Genomic DNA, 18,185 nt, shown 5'->3' with positions numbered 1-18,185 from the left:
ACGATTGACCAGGAGGGAGGGAATATGCTAGTTGGGCATGTGTCTCTGCCAGGGTCCTACTCGAGAGAAGGACGAGCTCCTGACACTTCCTTCCCTGTGGCAGTAGATAAGCAGAACAAAGAAAAGGGAGTCTTCCTACCAGTTAGAAACTTTAATAATCACAGTAGGAGAACAAAGAACCCATCTCCTAGAAATGGCGGTGCTCCCAATTAAGGGTTCCACCCCTTACGTCCTTATTATTCCACGTCACTTCTACGTCTTGTAATCTGAGCTTGTCCCCTCCGTGCTTTGTGTGCTTTCTGTTCTGCCACTTTCTCAGCTCTTCTTGACCTTGGGAAGAGCGGATGAATGCTGTCCAGAGACCATCAATCTGTTAACCCTCTCCCTCCCAGTGTTTCTTCTCCTAGCTGTTCCCCATCCAGTATTTCCCAGCTTCTGCCTTCTGAACTGTGTCCCTCTGCAAACCACTGTTCCAAATCTATACTGTCCTCCTGCTCCTGGGAAGATTCAGGATCAGGATCAGGGGGAGGGGGTGGCTCCCACCATTCCTGCTCAGCCCTCCTCAGCCCATTCCCTGACACTTGGCCATGATTATCACTGGGTGTCCTTGGGGCAGTTGCCACCTCTCAGACTAACCTACCTCAAAGCTTTGGGATCTGAGGCACCAACTTCTATAGATGATTGAGGTGCCCCATTGCGACATCCTGATGTTGAGCACATGACATCACAAGGAGCCAGAGGGCAGAGCTGAATGCCTTCTGAACATTGAGGCCCCCCCAAAAAATAATAATTGGGGGGGGGGGGAGTGCCTCAGTTCCCAAGAGCTGGCGCCTATGTTTGGGATTAAATGAGGAGGGGGAAGAATCACGTCCAACACCTTAACCTCATTGGAGTAAAAGGTGGGTAATATAAATGCCATAAACAAATAAATCTGTTCCAGAGAATTTGAGGAACCCTTAGAGGCTATTTATGGAGGACAGGGAGAGAATGTTCTGCTGCCCAAGCAGAAATCCTTGTTCTGAAGGAACATTTGCCTTAGCACTCGTATGTTGAGTTCCACCCACGGCCTGGAGACATACTCTGATATTATGGCAATAGAGGGACAAACTAAACAGCTGAGAGAGTGAACAAAATTGCTACTTCGCATGTGGGAAAGATGGGGCAGGGAGAGGCTTTCTTTATTAGTCAAACACTTTGCATGCATCCCTTCTAATCTCTACTCCTAATTGTGGCAAATCCTTCTTATATTAGCTTCCTAATGCATTAGACAATGCCCGAGTCTAGCCTACCTCCTGGGATGTTAGCGCTCCATCAGTGTTTGGAATTACTTATGAAATAACTCTGCTATTTAACAGAGATTAAAGTGAAGCCTGGCAGGGATCATGCGCATGTTCGTATTATAATAAACAGATCCCTTTCTGGAAAGGCGGTGAACTTTGCAGAGGAGCAATATGTCAATAACATGGCAAGACCCGCCAAGGGTCTTTTCAACGCCATTCTGCGTAGATTGTGGGGGGTGGCAGCTGGCTCAGTTTCAGCACTTTGTAATTTAAGGACAGGATTATGTGTCCAGAAACGCTCCCGAGCAATTAAGAGAACTGCTCTTTAGGGAAGGCTCAGTGTACTCTGCTAAATATGCTGGAAATTATCCACGATCCCTTAAGGCTTCTGCTGGAACAAAAGCCAGATTTAGATCCCAAACTTAATAACGTAAGGTAGGATAAATCTTACGGCCGCTTGACAGCAAGATCTCTCACCTCTTTGCCTTAAGTTAACATCCATCCAACTGCATAAGTTTCTATTAGCACATGACTCGAGTTAGGGGGATAGAGGTGAAACATTTAGTTTAATTCTTCTTTGCCCTGCTGGTGAGAAACGCCATGGGGGTCTAGATAGAATCATAGAATCATAGAATCATAGAATCATAGAATCATAGAGTTGGAAGAGACCACAAGGGCCATCGAGTCCAACCCCCTGCCAAGCAGGAAACACTTATAAAATCATAGAGTTGGAAGAGAACCAGGTATCATCTAGTCCAACCTCCTCAATGCTCAGTCCCCCATCCATTTTGAAACCAAACCAGACCCTGCTTAACTTTGCAAATGTGCTAGCAGTTTTATTGCTACATCAGCATCCCTTAATGGACAAGGCAAGGCTTTGTAGTTGGCCACAGCATATGCCTGGAACATTCAGACAGACTGAATGGGCCTCACCAAGAAACCAAACAGGGTGCCATCTCAGGATTGTGGGTGCCCGCCACTGTAATGTGGATGTGCGACCTGCACGTGTTTTGGAGGAGGGGGGCTCGTCCAAAAATGTGACCGACATCATGCAACATGTGTGTGACCCCCACTCGGCCTCACTGATGCGGTCCAAAGGAAAGCAAAGCAATATGTTTGGCACCAGTTGGGCTACAGGAGTTGCCAGAAGAGGTGTACAGTGGTACCTCGGGTTAAGAACTTAATTTGTTCTGGAGGTCTGTTCTTAACCTGAAACTGTTCTTAACCTGAAGCACCACTTTAGCTAATGGGGCCTTCTGCTGCTGCCGCACTGCTGGAGCATGATTTCTGTTCTCATCCTGAAGCAAAATTCTTAACCTGAGGTACTATTTCTGGGTTAGCAGAGTCTGTAACCTGAAGCATCTGTAACCTGAAGTGTCTGTAACCCGAGGTACCACTGTACAAGGTTGCTATCCAACTGTCTCCACTCTGGATTTGTGTAGGGTTTGCTCCTTAGCTTTTTCTTCTCCTGAAGATATCCCACAAGGAGATATCCCACAAGGCATCGGGAGTTTAGGATCAGAGTTTTCCTTCTCCTGTATGGGTTACCTTCCCAGGCTGATGATCCCCATCTGTACCTTGCTGCCAGTGTACACATTCTAAATCTGACAATTTCACTTTCTCATTTTTCCAAGTTCAGTTCACCACTGTTCCATGCATTTTTACAGTCCTTAGGAAAATTAATCAGAATTAATTTCTCCTAACATACCTTTTTGGGGGGGAGGGTGGGGGGCCTGCAAAGCAATGTCCCCTAATAAAATGCATCATTTTCACAGACTTGAGCATTTTTTGATGCATGCTTTACCCTAACACAAGCCTTTTCGTACAGACGACTTACTTAGAGAAGTGCATTGCAAAATTCAGAAATGTGCACATTTGGAGCGAATGCATTTTGTGTATCATTTCATAAATTGCAGATTAGGTAAATGTGCCTCTGGATGCAAACTCCTAGAACCAAGGCAGCTGAAGAAAGGACAATTCAGGCAGTAAGAAGCAAGGCAGACAGAAGTCATTGTCACGAGCAGCACTGGTCGATTCCATATTTCCGGTATTGGGAAAAATATTTGCTCTAAGGCTTACAAATCCTGCCGGACTTTCTGTTTACATGTGTATCTAATACACCGCATGGCTAAGGACAGGACAGGAGGACGATGCTCAAATAACCAGCTACATCCCGCAGAAGGCTTTGGGTTGCCTTCTTTCATCTACGCCTCAACAAACCTCAAGCTCTCCTCTCCTGGGGTGCTGCTTGTTTACCTCCTACCTGACCCTGCTGAATTTCCTTTGCACGCACCTTTGGGGGGGTGTTCCTTCAACAAGATTTGCTGGCTCTCAGATCTCTGCATGCAATTCCGAGAGACATCCTGTGCGTGGGCACATATTTGCTTCTCCCGATGTCCAGACATGCTTCTTGGAATGGAAAGATTTGTAGATCACACGGTGCTGCCTCCGACTCTCCATGCCGTTCACAACATGTTGTCCCTATACAAAATGAAGATTTAGTTCACTGACGTCAAATGCCACTCCAAAGTCTGTTCAATAGGATCATCAGGTACGTGGATGACAGGCACTATATTAATAATGCTAATCAGAGAATTAATGAATAATTGGAAAGTGGGGATGGGTGGAAGGCCAAAAACATAAATCCCATAAAGATAGAGAATTACTCCCAGCGTACATAAGAGAAACAGAGGGAGGAGGTTAACTTTCCCATGTGATGTGCCATTTTCAGTGCTGGGTCTGAACCACACTGAGTCAATGATTATCTGATCTTCCACCGGACAGAAAATTAAGACCTTCCTGGTAGACCTTGAAGGATGCCGCATGCTTGTTTTGAGAATAGCTACGTGCAAGACAGGTCTTCTTCCATATATTTTATGCCATTGCTGCCTGTATTTTTCTTGATTCATTCAGCTTGGAGACAGATCCCATTGGCTTCCCTTGTTCCGATTGCCATCCCAGACCCTGAAGGTGCCGGATGAGCTGAATTAAGTGGCACTTCTTCCCGTGGTCCCCTTGTGATGGAGATTGCTCCACTATAAACTAGGGCAAACTTATCTTGCACTATTTCATGCGGTGACCTTTAGAGCAGACAGCCCCCGAATGATTTTCAGTCAGTGCTCTCTGGGCTTGATTTAGAAGTCCATTCTGAAGGTAAAAAGGCCAGCGCATGGAGCCAAGTCATTATTTTGCACTTCTACCCAAATCGGGTGGATAACAAATACCAAAGTAGGTCACTTGCTGTGTGAAGTTTGTGCTGAGTGACACAGTCAGCGTTAACTTACAACAGAGGAATGAAATAAAATAGAATGGGGGGCTAGAGGATGAGCAAGAAGAACGAAGGAGGCGGGGAAATATCAGTCCTAACCATGATTTTATGCAGAGCTTGTGCTTGGACATGCCATTTTGTATGTATCCAAGGGTTGCTATATGTCAACAACTTTGCATTGGCCAAAAAGAGCTCAACGACTTTTGTGTCCGTATTTTTGAAATATGGCAACCCTAGTACATATCCTTCTGTTCCATGTTAGTGCAAAATATGGTATCACTGGGCACAGAATCCAGTTTTGGAAGTAATCTCAGCTTTCACCTTAAAGGCAAAGTTTCTAGCCCTCGTGGAACATGTTTGAAGGTATGTGGGCAAAGCCAGGTGAAAACTGTGAAATCAGAGGGGCAGCTAAAGTAGAGTTTCAGGGGCAGCTAAAGCAGAGTTTCAGGAGCCTGAAATGAAGCATTAGTGCATTAGTAGGAGACAGAAAAATGCAGATTTACAGTTTGAGCCTATGGGTGTGTTCTCAGAAATGGGTCCCATTGAATTTAATTTCCTTTGTACTTTCTCAAGTTGCAAGGAAGGAAATTCTGATTAAACATCAGGAGAAACTTTGTGGCAGCAAGAGCTGTTCGACAGTGGAACGCTCTCCCCTCTGGAGGTTGTGGACTCTCTTTCCTTGAAGGTTTTAAAGCAGAGATCGGATGGCCATCTGTCATGAATGCTTTAGTTGGGATTCCTGCATTGCAGGGCATTGGACTAGATGACCCTTGGGTCCCTTCCAACTCTAAGATTCTATGATAATGTGACTTGTTCCCAAGAAAGAGTGCAAAAGCTTGCAGTCTAGATGATATACGATTTAACAAGCATCCTTCTGCACCATTTGCATATTTCCTCCCAAGATGCAGAATTCAACTTTTCTTGATGTAGAATTTTGAGTGTCTGGGTTCAGCTGCATTTTTTAAAAAGCATGGAGTACACACAGGCAATGTCTCATATCATTTGCATATCCAGCCCAAGAGGGGAAAGGTGTATGCCCTTTGGTCAGTCCTGGGGGCTAGAAAGCTGGGGGTGCATTTGACCCCTGGGCCTGTTTCCCACCCTTGTTCAAAGAACTAGAATGTTTTTAATATTCTGTTGGGAGCCACCCAGAGTGGCTGGGTAAACCCAGCCAGATAGGCAGGGTATAAATTTATTTATTTATTTATTTATTTATTTATTATAGAATCACAGAATTGGAAGGGACCCTGAGGATCATCTAGTCCAACCCCCTGCAATGCAGGAATATGCAGATGTCCCATATAGGGATCGAACCTGCAACCTTGGCATTATCAGCACCAAACTCTAACCAACTTATTATTATTATTATTATTAAAAGTCTCCTGTAAGAATTACTGTTTCTTAAATGGTGTCTCTTTCCATCTTCTAATCTATTTCTGTTCACATACTTTCTGGAGGTATACAAACGCAGCCGTCTTCCACTGTGCTTAATGAGCATTACCTTTCTGCAAGATTCCCAGATATTTCAAATAAGGCATGTCAACAAATGCACCTCGACTCAAGAATTTCTGTTCTCTGTTTCTAGCAGAGCCAAAGCCTCAGAGAGCCGTGTATGTTCTTCTGTGCAATGGCAGACAGGGGTGGGGCACAGCGATCTAGCAATCAGGTTTCCCCTCCAAAATCAAGTCCTACATTCCCTACCTGAATCAAAGCCACTCTCGAAGGATGTTTTCTTCTGCCGACTGTACTTGAAATCTACTTGAAATTGAACCAGTGAGCCCAGCGGTGCAGGCAAAGAAATAAGCTCTTAATAATACAAGAAGCAGAGCGGCTGTGTGCTCTCACAGTTAGATAAAGGTTAGCACCATGGAAAGTGTCATGGTGTATCACAGCATCGCTGATGCTTATGAGTCAGACTTGAATTTTAGGGCCTTCCTGCATTGTTACTGCTCAGACAAATGTCTATTACTGTTTTCCCTTCTCCTCCATCTCCCTGGCCTTCATTGCATGTTTGTTATTTTAACCGGCAACTTTGCTTCCTCTCCCAGCCGACCTTCTCATAATAACAGACGGGTTCATTGGTGAACGTACCAGCCTTCAATTTTTCTGAGCTGCTACCTCCCTTTCATCCTCCTTCCTCTAAAGTATGCTCCAAAGTCAGAGTAACCATAAAGCAGTCAGTATTAGACTAGGACAAGAGAGACCAGAGTTCAAATCTCCATTGGCCATGAAGCTCACCAAGTGACCTTGGACTGCTCACGGACTAACAGCCTAATTTAATACCCTCCAGGATTCCTCAAATGAAAATAAGGAATGTTTCTCATTTTCCCCACCCCCAACTGACACTCATTGACCTCTTATTTTTGGTGTCCCACCCCCCACAGAACATTTCCTATCTGAAGACACAGCACACATGCCTTCCACTGTCCTGGAAAAACAACAACCCCTAATCCTGATTTTATTTTATTCTCTGGTAGATTTACAAAAAGAAAAAACACACACCAAGAAAGCAGAGCAGCACTGGAAGGAGAAATAGAGTCATTTCAGGATCAGATCAGAAGCTTTTGTAATTCCGGGTCTGCCCCTGGAAAATTGGGACACTTGGAGGGTATGTGATTTACCTCACAGGGTGGTTCTGAGAGTGATATGAATAAGGGTAGGGCCATGTTCTCCACCTTGAGCTCCTTCGAGGAAAATTGGGATATACCGTAAATGCAATAATAAATACATTAGATAAATACAACTTGCTAAATGAGGAAGGATATCATGATAAGCCAGTAGGCTTAGATTTCCCTGATGAAAGGCCTTGCAAGCTTGAAACCAGAGATAGGTAAATCTGTGGGGGGTTTTTTTTTTTTTTTTTTTGTTTCTCTTAGTCTCTCCTTCTTCCAATCTTAAATTCAATTCTCCAGATTGCCACACCAATGAGCAATCTGTCCTCATGAAAATTCACCAGGATTTTAGAGCAAATTTCTCCTAATATACACCATCTTATATGTAATTTTGTCTTAGACTTGAGAGGTAAAGGTAAAGGACCACAGGACTGTTAAGTCCAGTCAAAGGCAACTATGGGGTGCAGCGCACATCTCGCCTTTCAGGCCAAGGGAGCTGGCATTTGTCCACAGACAGCTTTCTAGGTCATGTGGCCAGCATGACTAAACCACATCTGGCATAACGAGACACCGTGATGGAAACCAGAGTGCATGGAAACGCCGTTTACCTTCCCACTGCAGCGGTACCTATTTATCTACTTGCGCTGGTGTGCTTTCAAACTGCTAGGTCGGCAGGAGCTGGGACAGAGCAATGGGAGCTCAACCCGTCATGCAGATTCAAAGCACCAACCTTCTGATAGGCAAGCTTGAGAGTCTCAGTGGTTTAGACCACAGCGCCACCTGTGACTTGGGAGGAACCTCGGTTCTCGAATGTAATCTGTTCCGAAAAACCGTTCGGCTTCCGAAATGTTTGATAACTGAGGCGCAAAGCACTGGCTGCAAATGCAATTGAGAAAATCGAAAAACACACAGCGGAAGCTATTCAACTTCTGAGGCGCATTCGAAAATGGAAGCATTTACTTCCAGGTTTGGGGCGTTTGGTTTCCAAAATGTTTGGCAATGGAGATGTTTGAGAACTGAGGTACCACTGTACCTTGAAATTGTACAATGCCAGAGAACTTTCACCTGAGTTCATAGCACTGGGTCCATAACTCAGCAACAAAATTATAAATTATGAGGGAATCTGTTCCCCTCTCACTATCCTCAATCCATGTAAAAGGGGTACAGGTTTCTGTTTGGACTGGGGATCTGAGATACCTGCTCTAGGTGATTCCCCCCCCTTCTCTGGTAGCCATTATGCTCTGGCACCCGCAGTACATTTATCGAGATATGAACAACAAAATCTCGCTTTTTTTAAGAACCCAAAATGCAATATGGTTTCTGAGGCTCCAAAGTGACAGAGAGTTCTGACTTCAAAACTACTTTGTTGTGCAGGATATTTCTCCAGGTAGCTCATTAACAATTCTGTGAGGAAAAGTCGATGCTGGCCAATCTGTTCCCAACTGTTAGCTTGTTCCTTTAGAGAACAGCAGTTGAGGGAAATCTCTGCTTATTTGTATGTGACAGCCATTCTGCCAAAAATAAAAAAAACAACGTAGAAGAAGGACGTGTTTGATTATGTAGAATTCCTACGGGGAGGTCCCCCTTCCCCGTCCAGAACATCTTCTATCAAAATCAGATGCCAGTCAAAAGCAACACTCATGTCTCCAAAGTCCCATTGGCCGTGATAGATGGATATTTTAACAGCATTAGAGTGAGCACTTGGCAAGATGATAGCATGTTTGTTGAGAGCATCTTCAAGGCTCTCTTAATCTGAGTAGATTAAGGTAAACCAAGGCCAAGATTCTTTTCATAATGTATTTAAACAGCACCTATTTGTGGTGTGTTATAATGGCTCCAAAACAAAGGCCAATTTTGCAAACCTTGGAGTGAATCAGCCATACATCATGTATTTAAAGAACCAGAAAGGGGAGTAATGAAGGAAAGCTCAGGGGACAAGGAGACAATCTGAGTCTTGGTTGCCCTTTTGCTATGACAGATTTATTGGCCCTCAGACAATTTTCCAAGATGAAGACCAATCCAATCCAAATAACTTTATTGTACTAGCCATTGGCCATGGCAAATCTGAATCAAAAATAAATACAAGAGAAAGGGGTGTCGCGCCGCAAATAGTGGTCTCTATTTAGATCTCTGTGTCTCCCTAACATTTCACTGCTATATGGTCCAGGGTCTTCTTCCTGAACTTTTTGTCCACCAAAGCAAAAAGGATGACTTTATGAGTCATTGAAGTGTTTGCATCGCTAAGAAGCCATAAGATCTTCTCTGCCGGAGAGAGACATCTTTCCAATACGGACGTTAAGGTGAGAAATTGCTTCCTGGGTCCAATGTCTAGTAGGCAATATAGTAAATAGTGCAAGATGTCTTCCACCCACGGTTGCCCAAATATTCAGTCTGTCTTCATACGGTAAAGGTAAAGGGACCCCTGACCATTAGGTCCAGTCGTGGCCGACTCTGGGGTTGTGGCGCTCATCTCGCTTTATTGGCTGAGGGAGCCAGTGTACAGCTTCCGGGTCATGTGGCCAGCATGACTAAGCCACTTCTGGAGAACCAGAGCAGTGCACAGAAATGCCGTTTACCTTCCCGCCAGAGTGGTACCTATTTATCTACTTGCAGTTTGATGTCGCAGGGATTCGAACCGCCGACTTTCTGATCGGCAAGTCCTAGGCTCTGTGGTTTAACCCACAGTGCCACCCATGTCCCCATCTTCGTATGGTACCCGGTTATAATAATTAATAATAATTTATTATTTATACCCCGCCCATCTGGCTGGGTTTCCCCAGCCAATCTGGGTGGCTCCCAGCAGAATATTTAAAACATGATAAAACATCAAACATTAAAAACTTCCCTAAACAGGGCTGCCTTCAGATGTGTTCTAAAAGTCAGATAGTTGTTTATTTCCTTGACATCTGTTAAGTCGTCCTTCAAGGACGGTGGAGGGCATAGCTCAAGATGAAGACCAGATATGAACCAAAATAAGCCACTGATTCTTGTGAACATTGCATATATAGTGTTCTCTCTGTCGGTTTCTGGCATCTTCTTATAGGACGGGAAAGACCCCCTTTTCAATTTGCTGCCAGTCCGTGTAGACAATACTGAACTAGATGGAGCATCAGTCTGTTTTGGTATAAGGCAGCTTCCTATGTTCCAGACATATTTTTTTAGAACTCTGTAGTAAAGGTAAAGGTACCCCTGACCATTAGGTCCGATCGTGACCGACTCTGGGGTTGCAGCGCTCATCTTGCTTTATTGGCCAAGGGAGCCAGCGTACAGCTTCCGGGTCATGTGGCCAGCATGACTAAGCCGCTTCTGGCGAACCAGGGCAGTGCACGGAAACACCGTTTACCTTCCCGCCGGAGCGGTACCTATTTATCTATTTGCACTTTGACGTGCTTTCAAACTGCTAGGTGGGCAGAAGCTGGGACCGAGCAACGGGCGCTCACCCCATCACTGGGATTCGAACTGCTGACCTTCTGATCGTCAAGTCCTAGGCTCTGTGGTTTAACCCACAGTGCCATCTGCGTCCCAGAACTCTCTAGAGACCTCCATAAATGATCATGATAGGTTGGTTTTTCCTTCCCCCTGTTGTAAACTGAACTGTAATCTAAACGCATAGGCCTGCAGTATATCCAAGGTATTGTAACTGGAAATTCGCCACATCCCTATTTTATATGCTTGATTTTCTGCAAATGAATTGGCCATATATATTTGATGGCTTTTGATTAGAACATCACTGAAACAGGTAGGAAAAGCCCCCTGTGTATTATGAAAAGGGTATTGAAGAACAGGTTAAGAAAGCATATAAAGCTGGCAGATAGTGCAGTAAAGATCATAAAGAGGTTATAGCTATGTAAAGAGCCCGAGAAAACTGGTTTTATAGTCATTAGGGAAATGATAACATAACCTCCCCAAAAGCGCACACCTTTAATTACTTAGTATGCAACGCAAGCTGGGTTACAGCTTGAGAGTTTGATTTATTTTCGTGTTTGCCAGAATAAAGCCCCCTCCCTGCTTTTATCATGAGCGATTCGGCAGGATGCACTCTTGTTGAAATCAAGAATGCTTTCGTTTTAAACACAAGCTTCTAGCCCTCATGATGTGTAGCATTTAAGCTGCAGTCCTACTCCTATGTTCTTGGGAGCAAGCCTCATTGAACTCAGGGGAATTTACTTCTGAGTAGATCTGTATAGAATTTCTATGTTAATGTGTATGTTATCCTTGGAGAATCAGTGGCCTGCAAACCTTGTTTAGTAGTACTCTGAGGTTGTAGTCCCAAACTCACTTAGTAAGGAAAAAGCCCCATCATCAGAGAGGACTTGCTTTTAAATACAGTGGTACCTTGGTTCCCAAACACCGAAAACCTGGAAGTAAGTGTTCCAGTTTTCGAACCTTTTTCAGAAGCCGAATGTCCAATGCAGTTGTTGGCTATTGTTTCCGGGGCGCCTGCACCAATCAGAAGCTTCGGCCTTGGTTTTTGAACATTTCAGAAGTCAAATGGACTTCCGGAATGGATTATGTTTGGTGCTTTTGTTTTTGCTATTTATTTTGCATTTTTGTTTTTAAGGCTTTTTCGGTTAATTTGTTTTTGTGACTGCATGGAACCCAGTTCAGCTACTGATTGATTGACTGATTGTGTGATTGCGGAAATGGATAAAAGCCCCCCATCCAAACAATGACTATCATCAGTGTAGGTAATAAAAAACAATAATTTTAATTTTTATCATCTACAATACTGTTTTATTTATTTTATCGAACAGTACATTGATTATTGCTTTTATTTTATGGATCAATGGTTTTGCTAGATAGTAAAATTCATGTTAAATTGCTGTTTTAGGGGTTGTTTTTAAAAGTCTGGAATGGATTCATCCATTTTGCATTACTTTTTATGGGAAAGCGCGGCTTGGTTTTGGAACGCTTTGGAACTACCGAGGGCCGTCCCGGTAGTGGCACCTGCCCTGTGGAACGCCCTCCCACCAGATGTCAAAGAAATAAACAACTATCTGACTTTTAGAAGACATCTGAAGGCAGCCCTGTTTAGGGAAGCTTTTAATATTTGATGAATTATTTTATTTTAATATTTTGTTGGAAGCTGCCCAACGTGGCTGGGAAAACCCAGCTAGATGGGTGGGGCATAAATAAATAAATAAATAATAATTATTATTATTTTGGAACGGACTTTTGGAACGGATTAAGTTTGAGAACCAAGGTACCACTGTATATATGTTAGGAGTGAGCTGACATGCCCAGGTTCATGCTGTTAACCAGGGTTTTCCCTCAACTACTTCAACCTGTTCCGTCTATCTACTTACAGCTAATTCATATTTACATTTGGGAACTGGTTTAGGGACAGGAGCTGTTTAGTTTCGGGTGTTTAATGGAATCAGTACCGTTCTGAATACTGTATTGTAGAATATCAGAGAAGGCTTGAAAATGTACCTCCTTTAGAAGCAACAATTTCTGTCATGTTCACAGGGATACAATTTCTAATTCAGTAAATAACTTCAAGGATAGATATGTCCAAAGGCACTTCCTCTCTAGTTACTGAATTCTCTTGGTGTCTTTTACACTTTTGCTCCCCCTCCCACTCAAGCCTTAAGGTGTTGTCAGCTATAAATCTACAATCACTCAGTTAGGTTGTGAATATGAAATATGGACTGTCGGGACTCAGGAGTCTCTTCCTGCATTTCTGAACATTTGCAATGGGACTTTCAACATTCTCATATGATAGTCCTTTTTTAAAAAAACAAACTTTCACTAGGTTGAATGTTCATAATCTGTTCAAAATTTTGTGAACGATGACATCCATGTGTGAGTGATGACATTTCTAGATTAATTTCACGAACACTTGAAAATACATATAAATTTCTCACTTTTCCATAATCACCAGTTGGAGAATTCTGGCAGAAATGGAAACAGGAGCAGAAATTGCTGATGTTTGCTTATTCATCCCATGTCCAGAACGGAAATAAATTTTGAGAATGGAATTAAAATATACTCTTGTTGTTGTTGTTGTTGTTGTTGTTGTTGTTGTTGTCAGTCCACAAACAATACATAATTGATTATTTTCCCCTTCCCATTTTAATTCTGTTTCCTTTGCACGAATGGTGTGGAATAACATAGTCAATTACACAAAGCCGTTCCACTTCCGAATGGGATGGTGTTGTGGTCAAATCACGTGGCCTCCACACACAGTGGGGGTTAGTGAAGCCCCGCGTCAAGGCCCCCGGACGGCCAATCCAGTCAGCTGGGGGAGCGCAGCGTACCCTCTTTTAAACTGCAGTGCAGCAAGGGGATCTCCCTCTTGTTCCGGCTTCCACAGATCTCCTCCTGCATTGTTGGAGTGGCTTCTGCTGCACCGCAACCTATCAATCCTCCGCTGGACTCAGATGTATTGTGTGTTTATGTGCTTGTGTGTGAGCAGTAGTTGGGGGAGGGATCGGTACGGTGTCCACATGTTGTTATTCAACATAAAGGGGAGGCCTTGGGGTCTTGACACACAATTAATTGCATAAAGGTAAAGGACCCCTAGGGACGCGGGTGATGCTGTGGGTTAAACCACAGAGCCTAGGCCTTGCCGATCAGAAGGTCGGTGGTTCGAATCCCCGCAACGGGGTGAGCTCCCGTTGCTTGGTCCCTGCTCCTGCCAACCTAGCAGTTCGAAAGCACATCAAAGTGCAAGTAGATAAATAGGTACCACTCCGGCAGGAAGGTAAACGGTGTTTCTGTGCACTGCTCTGGTTCGCCAGAAGCGGCTTAGTCATGCTGGCCACATGACCCAGAAGCTGTACGTCGGCCAATAAAGTGAGATGAGCGCTGCAACCCCAGAGTCGGTCATGACTGGACCTAATGGTCAGGGGTCCCTTTACCTTTAAAGGACCCCTGGATGGTTAAGCCCAGTCAAAGGCGACTATGGGTTTGCGGTGCTCATCTTGCTTTCAGGCTGAGGGAGCCGGCGTTCATCCACAGACAACTTTCCGGGTCATGTGGCCAGCATGACTAAACTGCTTCTGGTGCAACGGAACCCCGTGATGGAAACCAGAGCACACGGAAACGCTGGTGGCACTGTGGTCTAAACCACTGAGCCTCCTGGGCTTGCCAATCAGAAGGTCAGTGGTTCGAATCCCCATGACGGGGTGAGCTCCTGTTGCTCTGTTCCAGCTCCTACCAATCTAGCAGTTTGAAAGCAGGCCAGTGCAAGTAGCCCCTTTTAGAAGACAGTCAATGTTCATCGGTTTGCACGTCAGGAAATTCCTCTAGGATTGTTAGTGTTCACATCTGAATGTGGACGTTCACCAGATCTCAGACATTCACTATGACCTATGTACACATTCTGGATTAGACTCTCTGCTAGTGTGTGTATGTTCATGAGAGTTTCATCTCTCGTTTCAATGAATGGCTATAAACGAGTTGAGAGGGAGCTCAGCATCTTTAATTGGACCAAACTTTCTTTAAGATCAGCAAAGTGCCTGGCAGAGAGGAGCAGCTTAAAGTATTTTATTTTTATTTACTCGAACAAACAACTGTTGCTGAGACATTTCATTCTGAATCTGCTAGACAGAGCCAGACAGAGGATGAAGACAGGTGTCCTGCTCCCCGCCCCCCAACATAAATCCTGGCTACACCCATGCAAACATCCTGTTGAAATTGTATTCGAAATTCTCTGAATTATTGTTGTTTTCTTAACAGTGCAGACACATTGACCCTGATTAAGTAGGATTAACTTACATTTCACACTTCTAAATGCCTCACATATCAAATCATGGAGCTGGAAAAGACCACTGTTATATTGCTCATTGCAAAATGTTGCCTGCCGCTGAACATTCAGGCCATTCCTTTGATTTGTGGCATCAAAAGGTTGCACCTTTTCAGGCAAAAAGGATTCTGAGCCCAAAATACACACAGGCTCCTCCCCAGATTTTAAGCAGTGCTGAAACTCTGATCATGTAGCATAATTCTTAAGCGGATGGCATCACTCACCTGACATCTAGTGAAGAAGCAGTAGCCAGGGAAAATAAAGGTTCTGAATAGGATTTCCAAAAGTACAGATTCTTAAAACCTGGGCTTTGGGGTGGGACAGGGATAGGGAAAATCTTCACTCCACCAAAAGAGTTTCATGGGGTGGGGGACCCCCTACACTTTGTAAAAGGAGAATATTTGATGTGGCTCTTCATCCTTGCGTGATGAGATCAAGACACATTAAGCTAAAATCTTATCCAGCATCAAAAATCAAACCGCTGGACCACACCAAAATTGCAGAGAAATGTTAGCTGGTGGGATCTCCTCCTGCATCAAAAACGGTCATGAGAATCAGGCATAAACTTGGCAAAGTGGAAGGAAAAGCCTATAGAGGAGTATCAGGGTCTGAGGGGAGGCAATATTTTAAGTCATGTTTTTAATTTGGGATCTGCACTATCTACCCTTCCCTAAAGCAATGGAATGTAAAGTTTTTGGGAAGAGCGGACTTTAAAGATACCTTTTTGCATTGGATTTGTTTCATAACTAAGGACTTTGCCTGAAAAAAGACTGGGAGTAACAACCTTGAGGGACTTTTGAGGGATTTTGACCACCCCCTGGAAATTCATATTGTGAAGTAAAAATAGTAAAGAAGAAAAGATTGGTAACAACTGAATTGATTGTCTGTTAAGCACTCAGAAGCAAATAAACTGTGGAGTTGGATGTAATGGAACTGAGGATTGGCAGGATGGACTGCAGGAAGATTTATTAGTTTGGGGGGGGAGGATGGAGAGGAGATGTGCTGGTCCCGGGGGGTTACCGTGCGGCATGGTCCGAGTCCAGTCCGAGGTCGAGGGTGTGGTATGGAGGCTGTCCGTCAAGGCTGAAGCGGGGTCCAAGGCAAGAAGTCAGGTGAGGTCAGGAACTCTGGCAGAAGAGCAGGACAGGGTGCCAGCAGGAACAGGCTACCAACAATGTTGCTCCCGCAACCTGGGACTGGGCTGGCTGGCTTTTATCTGCCCCGAGGCATAGGGCGGACCCGGTCCACAGGTGACTCACCTCTCCTGGCCTGGAGGTGAGCACTCCTCTTGCGAGAACTTAGTTCCCTCCACCTCTCTGCCCTGAGCCTCTGCAGCTCAGGAGAGGCTGGAGGATTACCGGACCCAGAGGCAACCTGGCGGGGCTGAGAGTGGAGCCCCTGCAGGCAATGGGTCCTCCATCACCTCAGGAGCCAGAGCAGACTCAGCTGGTGCCTGCTCCTGAGGATCCGGCACAGGTGAGGACCCTTCAGGTTCAAGCCCTAGTCCTGGCTCAGCTGGTCCTGGAGGCGGGGACTCCTGTGCAGGCTGCGATTCCTCAGGTTCAGGCTCTGAATCCAATTCCCAGGCCATCATAGGAGATATGGATTTTGTTGAGATTAGATCAGCCCACCCACCTCCCTTGAAGCTTGAAGTTGGGGATAAGAACAGTGAAAGGGACAGGATGGGCCACAATGTATACCATCTTGATGGTTTCTGAGACTTTCAGACAGAGAAGACGAGATATGGATTATGTTTATTTATTAATGATTTATAGCTGAGCTGGTTGTATGTAAAATTGAGCACTGAATTTGGTGAAATGCGAGTGGTGGGTGACACTGGGAGACTGGCTGCGTGAGAGTTGGAGAAATGTATATTATATATTTATACAATAAATAAATAAATTCTAGGGGTTTCATTTTCACCCTCTGCACGCAGCACCAATGAGGCTGAGTTGTTTATTACTGGGGCCAGATGTCAGAAAGCAACGTTCAAGGCCATGTTAGGGAGGAATGTGTGCATGTTGTCTGGGAGGAAGCAAGATCTGTTTTCCCCAGGCAAAGTGTTTCTCTGGAGGTATCAGAAGGAAATGTCTCAAAATTGATGAATGACTATTATAGATAGATAAAAGAGGATTTACTCTACTCGACTATTTTGAGGACAGGTTATAACAATGCATAAAAGCCATAGCAGAAATTGGTAACTGAACAGGGGATGTGTAGGGAGAAGAAATGAATGTATTTTGAAATGATAGTTGGAAAAGCTATTTTATCGGGAGCAGCAAAGCAGGGAGGAAAAATGGAAGGGACATCTGGGCAGGTGGGAAGTAAGCTTTTAAATTTGTATAGAATTTGTGTGAATTTGGTGACAATTTGTTAAAAATCATGGAAAATCAATAAAAATAATTGGTACAGGAATGTCAGGGTCTTCCCAGTCAAAAGAGGTGTTCAGCCATTATATGAATAGGGCAGGTGGTTTATGCCTTTCTTTCATTTCTTAATGGAGCAAGTAGCATTTCTTGCCACTTTGTTGGCTTCAAGACTGTAGGGCTATTTTACACCTCATAAAAAATGTTAATAAAACTACAAAAGAGAAACATTCATTGCTGTCCTTCACAGTGATGTTTTGGGTCAGTAAGAACATCCCTTACAGTGGGGCTTCTTCCTGTAAGAAGGTGATAGGCAAATGTTGGCATGTACAGCTTGAAATGACAAAAGACTACACAATGAGACCCAGTGGTACCTTGGGTTACAGACACTTCAGGTTACAGACTCTGCTAACCTAGAAATAATACCTCGGGTTAAGAACTTTGCTTCAGGATGAGAACAGCAATCGCGCAGCGGCAGGCCCCATTAGCTAAAGTGGTACCTCAGGTTAAGAACAATTTCAGTTTAAGAACGGACCTCCAGAATGAATTAAGTTCTTAACCTGAGATACCACTGTACTTTAAAAAAAGTTAAACGACCCTTGGACGGTTAAGTCCAGTCAAAGGCGACTCTGGGGTGCATCACTCATCTCACTTTTCAGGCTGAGGGAGCTGGCGTTTGTCCACAGACAGCTTTCTGGGTCATGTGGCCAGCATGACTAAACCACTTCTGGTGCAACAGGACACCGTGCCGGAAACCAGAGTGCATGGAACCAGAGCAATGGAAGTTCACTCGTCGCGGGGATTTGAACCACTGACCTTCTGATCGGCAAGCCCAAGAGGCTCAGTGGTTTAGACCACAGCACTACTCGCACAGCACCACAAAAGACTACCCAGTGTGACTTGTCCTAC

The 18,185-nt window shown here is 44.4% G+C and overlaps 1 long non-coding RNA gene across 4 annotated transcripts in view; it reads left to right on the top strand.

The window, feature by feature from the left end:
- The first annotated feature begins 742 nt into the window (after nt 1-742).
- Nucleotides 743-18,185, top strand: part of LOC308471168 — a 31,130-nt gene continuing 13,687 nt past the window's right edge. The window contains exons 1-5 of one of the 4 annotated variants that reach the window (XR_013982742.1): nt 743-899; nt 3,197-3,831; nt 7,026-7,156; nt 9,328-9,460; nt 13,045-13,118. This is a non-coding gene — a long non-coding RNA (uncharacterized lncRNA). Of the gene's footprint in view, nt 900-3,196; nt 3,832-6,133; nt 6,336-7,025; nt 7,157-9,327; nt 9,461-13,044; nt 13,119-18,185 lie in introns of those variants that run through there. The other 3 variants (XR_013982740.1, XR_013982741.1, XR_013982743.1) reach the window with 3 other exon arrangements.

This window comes from Podarcis pityusensis (genome assembly GCF_964106645.2).
Source record: "Podarcis pityusensis genome assembly, chromosome: 2".
In the NCBI taxonomy this organism is placed as follows: Eukaryota; Metazoa; Chordata; class Lepidosauria; order Squamata; family Lacertidae; genus Podarcis; species Podarcis pityusensis.
The sequence above is the reverse complement of the archived record's forward strand: the minus strand, read 5'-3'. Positions and strand labels throughout refer to the sequence as shown.